We start from the raw sequence: 5,861 nt of genomic DNA on the forward strand, positions 1-5,861 counted from the left end.
ATGGGGATTTTGAAAACAGAAGTGACATGCAAATTAATAGGGCTTGTTGCGGGATAAATGCACTCTGCCACTCCTCACCTGTGGCTCTCCCTCGGCTGGAAATTCCAGTGCTTTCAGAATATGCTGGTGTAATAATTCATTATCCCTCGCAGAAGTTCCATCGGGGCTGAAAATTCCTGAGAATATCGACAGTGCATGCTTTTCCTAATTTAGAAAAAGATACTTTATAACCCGATTTGATTATTAATGCACATGGTTTTAAACAAATACAAAACGTATGTAAGATTTCTTTATTGCCATTGTACCAGTACAATGAAATTGGATGCCATCCCATAAAAACAAAACAAAACAAAACAAAACAAAACAAAACAAAACAAAACAAAACAAAAAGCACAATTTCAGCCACGCATACACATAGGGGCCCCTACTTTAACGATGGTTTTAAGCCTTTCTCCGCGGATGCGGCAAGCCAGCTGGATGTCTTTGGGCATGATGGTGACCTGCTTGGCGTGGATGGCGCACAGGTTGGAATTTTCGAAAAGGCCGATCAGATAAGCCTCGCTGGCCTCCTGCAGGGCCATCACTGCCGAGTTCTGGAAGTGCAGGTCATTCTTGAAATCCTGCACGATCTCCCGCTGGAAGGGCAGCTTGCGAATCAGCAGCTAAACAGTGGGCTTCTGGTAGTGACGGATCTCCCGCAGGGCGACAGTCCCAGAGCGGTAGCGGTGAGGCTTCTTCACGCCCAGGCAATCTTCCAGGCGGCTTTGGTCGTCAGCTGCTTCCGAGGTGCCTTCCTGCCAGTGGACTTATGAGCGGTCTGCTTGGTACGAGCCATGGCAAACGAAGCAAAGAACTATCTTTGATTTGTTGTTGTTTAGTCATTCAATCATGTCCGACTCTTCGTGACCCCATGGACCAGAGCACGCCAGGCATGCCTATCTTTCACTGTCTCCCGCAGTTTGGCCAAACTCATGCCAGTCGCTTCGACAACACTGTCCAACCATCTCGTCCTCGGTTGCCCCCTTCTCCTTGTGCCCTCCATCTTCCCCAACATCAGGGTCTTTTCCAGGGAGTCTTCTCTTCTCATGAGGTGGCCAAAGTACTGGAGCCTCAGCTTCAGGATCTGCCCTTCCAGTGAGCACTCAGGGCTGATTTTTTAAAGGATGGATAGGTTTGATCTTCTTGCAGTCCATGGGACTCTCAAGAGTCTCCTCCAGCACCATAATTCAAAAGCATCAATTCTTCGGTGATCAGTCTCCTTTATGGTCCAGCTCTCACTTCCATGCATTACTACTGGGAAAACCATAGCTTTAACTATACGGACCTTTGTTAGTTACAAATAATCACAATCAGTTCTTACATCTTGTTCACACTGTAACCTGACTCTTCAGAGTTCTTGCTGGCTGTAAATCTTGTGTGCCGCCATCTTAGACCTTGGTAACTGCCATTCCCAACTGCCATTATTCCTCCAGGAATGAGCCAAGCCCCTTTAAAGCGACAAATCTATTTTTATTTTCCATTTAAACAAGAATTTGCTTGCCTAGCCAAATGTACTCAACACAAGTAACAACAATGAAAACAACAAAAGCCATACGAAACGCTAAACGTTAAAAGAAAAAGGGAGATCATTGAGCCGCTGCGCCTGTGCATGCCGCCATCTTAGAACACTCAGTATTAGAACACAGTATGTAAATAGGAACTGAAATAAAAATAAAAAATATTATACCCACCTGTCACAACACACTTTAGAAAGAGAAGAAGTGGACAGAATAGATTGAGAGAATCAGGGCTTTTTTTTCAGCCGCAACTCAGTTCCGGCACCTCTCAGGTGGGCACTATTGCCATTCTTCTTTTTAAATATTTATTGAATTTTATAACAAATAATGATACAAATCTCATTCACCATGTTATTTACAATTATTCTCCCTCCTCTCCTCTGGACTTCCCTCAACTCCCCCTCTGCTGAGATATTTAGTTTTATTTATTGTATCCTGCTTTTCCTACACACACACACACACACACAAAATCCCATATCATTTCTCTGAAATATCTGTTACTCAAATGAAATTGTGAACTTTTATTCAAATCCTGCCAGTGAATCCATTCCATCCTGTTGTTTCTGCAAATAAATTGCAAATGGCTCCCAGACTCTTTTGAAGTCCTTTTGTTGCATTGGGCAAAAGGCCCTTCTTTTGAGCTACGCCAATAAAACTCAGAGACTAGAGGAGCTAGGAGTCCATTTTGTTTTCTTTATTGCAAAGCAATAAGGGTTACAGTCGAATCATTTTCGCAAGCCTGCAACCCCGCCCAAAGGTCTGGGCAGGGGTATTTATAACATTTCAGACAAAGCATTTCAAATTAACCAATCATATTTCATTACATCATTTCAGTTTATTACGCATGTACACTACCTAATCTAATACGCATGCGCAATAAGCATTTCTAATTGAACCTTGGTTCTCACCGATCTGTTACATCTTCGTTAGTTTGCGTGCATGGGAATCTGTGTTAGGCCTTCGTTCTATGTATCATCTTATGCTCTAGTTTATGAATGTGATTGACGTATTTGCTGTCCTTCTTTCCCAGTAGGGAAGATCTCATGCCAAATCATCTGTTTCCTTAAAGCAACAGGTTACCATAACATTTCTATTACAAGCATATTCAATGATTTATTGGGGTTCACATTATCATATTCATTGTGGCCCCTTTGGGCCACTGCTACACTTTTCGTCCTTCTCTCGTAGTTTGTCTGTTAGCTTAGCCAATTCTGCATAGTTCATCAGCTTTTCTTGCCATTGTTCCTTTGATGGTATTTCTTCCGTCTTCCAATATTGTGCAATCAAGGTTCTTGCCGCTGTTGTAGCATACATAAATAATGCCAATTTTTCTTTTGGTAACTCCATCGCCATTCTAAGAGAATATGGTTTATGGTGAGTTCCAGCACCTCTTTTTCTGGAAAAAATAGCACTGGATAGAATGGAATGGGAGAGGTCATGGGAAAGGTGAGGGGTGGAGGGGTTGGGAGGTCATCTGACATCTCAGGCCATGTCCTTCAGTTCATCATTGTTCATACCTTTGGGTCAACTGTCACTAAATGTTTCCGTTTAGGTGCAGAATGCTGTGGCTCAAGTGCTGAGTGGAGACCATTACAGTGGTACCTCACAGGATGAATGCCTCGCGCAACAAAAAACTCGCTAGACGAAAGGGTTTTGTGGTTTTTTTAGGTGACCCGCAAGACGAATTTTTCTATGGTCGTGCTTCGCAAGACAAAAACATTTTGCGGTTATTTTTTTCTTCACACAATGCATTCCTATGGGAAACCGCGCTTCGCAAGACGAAAATTTTCACGATACAAAACGAGTCGCGGAACGAATTAATTTCGTCTTGCGAGGCACCATTGTACTGAGGAATCTCCACTGGTAGCCTATTAAACCCTGATCTGGTTTTGAGGTTCTGCTGCTTACTGTCAGGGACTGGAATGAAGAGGCAGAGGGGTGATGAGGACCCCCCTGCCCTTCTCATGTAGCTGATGGGGCGGGTGGGGAGAGAGACAGTTTTGAATTGCAGCCAAACAATGAGGAAGATAAGAAGGGAGGGACAGGCAAGCAGCCAAGCTTCACTGAACTAGAGCTCACCCCGTCGCGGGGATTCAAACCGCCGACCTTTTGATCGGCAAGCCCTAGGCCCAGTGCTTTAGACCACAGTGCCACAGGTTTCTTGTTTTCTCCCAGCTCCTTGAAACCTACGGGAGGGGAGAGAGAGATTCCTCAGACCTGACACTTACATAGAAAGCCCTAATGAACTTTGGACCTCAAAGACCATCTTTCCCTCTGTTGCCCAGTAATTGCATTAATATCAATAAATGGAGCTCGGTTGGTTGTACTGTGGTATGGTGACTTATCTGCTTGTGGTGGACCTTTGACTGGTGGCACCAGTGCTGTGGAATGCTCTCATTGCTGAAATACAAGAAGCTCCATCAGTATTGGCATTCCACCGGCTCTTACAAATGAGCAGAGGCTAAATTCTGAGAAGATGGAAGTGCTGTGGTTGGTTGGTTTCTGTGTCTGGGGACCAGCTGTCCAATCTGTCTTGGGAGAGGTTGCACTCCAACTGAAGAGCAACAGGTTTGAGTACTTGGGAGTACTCCTGAATTCTGTAGCTAGGAGTGCTTAAGCCCAGTTTAGGCTGATTTGCCAGCAATGACCATTCCTGGACCACAACAGTCTGGCTTCCCTTGTCCATCTGGGAAATGGGGCAGTCCATTAGGACCATGCCACTGGTCCTGGAAGCACTGCATGGCTGCCAGTGAGCTGCCGGGATCCATTTAAGAGGTTGGTGCTAGTATACAAAGCCCTAGAAGGCTTGTGACCTAAGTACCCAAAAGAGCATCTCCCCCAGTATCGACCATCTAGGACAGACGAGACTTCGATGAAGATAGTTAAAACGGTGAGCAGATTTTGACCCCGAAATGCCACTGATTTCGCAGAGCGAGCACGTTTATGACCACAAGCTCAGCACATTTTCAGCGCTTCATTTGGAAGCCATTCTAAGAGCGGTTGGAATTAATGTTGATAACTTTAATTATAGGTATATGAGCCTGATTTGTATGTGAATTATAGCTCCCTGCAGTAGGACATAGGGATTAAGCATCCGCAATTATAGGTTTGAATGAAGGCTTGACAGTTAATTGAAATACCACTCCCCAAACCCCTGACTCTTGAAATTCACTAACCAGCAAGACAATTTTTTGATGCTGTTGTGAATACACTGAAGAATGCATCAACAACTGGCAGCCCTCCGACCCCATGGAGAGGGGTGCCACCTGGCATTCAGTTGCCAACTCAGAAATAAATGAGGATGCCCAAGGGACAATTTATTTTTATCATATTTATACCCCACCTTACCTGCTTTTCCTGGCAATGAACATGGGTGTTATTCCATGCTATAAAAGCACAACACAAACCATATGTCTACAATACCCTATGAGAGATGTATGCTCGGATGAGATAGTGCCTGGTTCTCATGGAGGAGATAAACATGCCACACGATAGGTGGGGGCTCATAAAACTGAATGCTCTTTCATATAACCCCTGCCCCAGTGCTTTTCTTTTTTCTAAAAATAAATAAATATGAGTGCCGGAACTCACTGCCTCAGTCACCAACTCAGATGCCAATGCCATATTGAAACCAAAATCATGTGACACGTTACCAGGCTACACCATTTTATAGGGAGATTCAGATTGTTCCCCCCCCATGAAAAAAAACCTTCACTCATTAATGGCGAGCAAGGCATAGCTGTCAACTTTCCCTTTTTTGGCGGGAAAGTCCCTTATTCCAGCTCCGTTTCCCATTGCAAAAAAGGGGAAAGTTGACAGCTATGGCCGTTTCCCAATGCAAAAAAGAAAAAGAAAAAAGGAAGGTTGATAGCTCTGGAGCAAGGAAAACAACAACAACAACAACAACAGCTTGTTGTTGCTGGTATCTGAAGAAGTGTGCATGCACACGAAAGCTCATACCAAGAATAAACTCAGTTGGTCTCTAAGGTGCTACTGGAAATAATTTTCTATTTTGTTTCAACAACAACTTATTTATACCCATCCCATCTGGCTGGGTTGCCCCAGCCACTCTGGGTGGCTTCTCTGCCTCCTTCAGTCACACAAAGTACAGTGGAACCTCCGTTTACGAACTTAATCCGTTCCGGAAGTCCGTTCTTAAACTGAAACCGCTCTTAAACCAAGGCACGCTTTCCCTAATGAGGCCTCCCGCTGCCGGTGCCCTTCCACTGTTCAGATTCTGTTCTTAGACTGAGGTAAGGTTCACAAACTGGGACACTACTTCCGGTTTTGCGGCGTTCATAAACC

The 5,861-nt window shown here is 44.4% G+C and overlaps 1 pseudogene; it reads right to left on the bottom strand.

Moving 5' to 3' along the window:
- Nucleotides 1-398: 398 nt before the first annotated feature.
- Nucleotides 399-1,516, bottom strand: LOC117057987 (annotated as a pseudogene).
- Nucleotides 1,517-5,861: the final 4,345 nt, after the last annotated feature.

Source organism: Lacerta agilis, chromosome 14 (genome assembly GCF_009819535.1).
Source record: "Lacerta agilis isolate rLacAgi1 chromosome 14, rLacAgi1.pri, whole genome shotgun sequence".
Classification (NCBI taxonomy): domain Eukaryota; kingdom Metazoa; phylum Chordata; class Lepidosauria; order Squamata; family Lacertidae; genus Lacerta; species Lacerta agilis.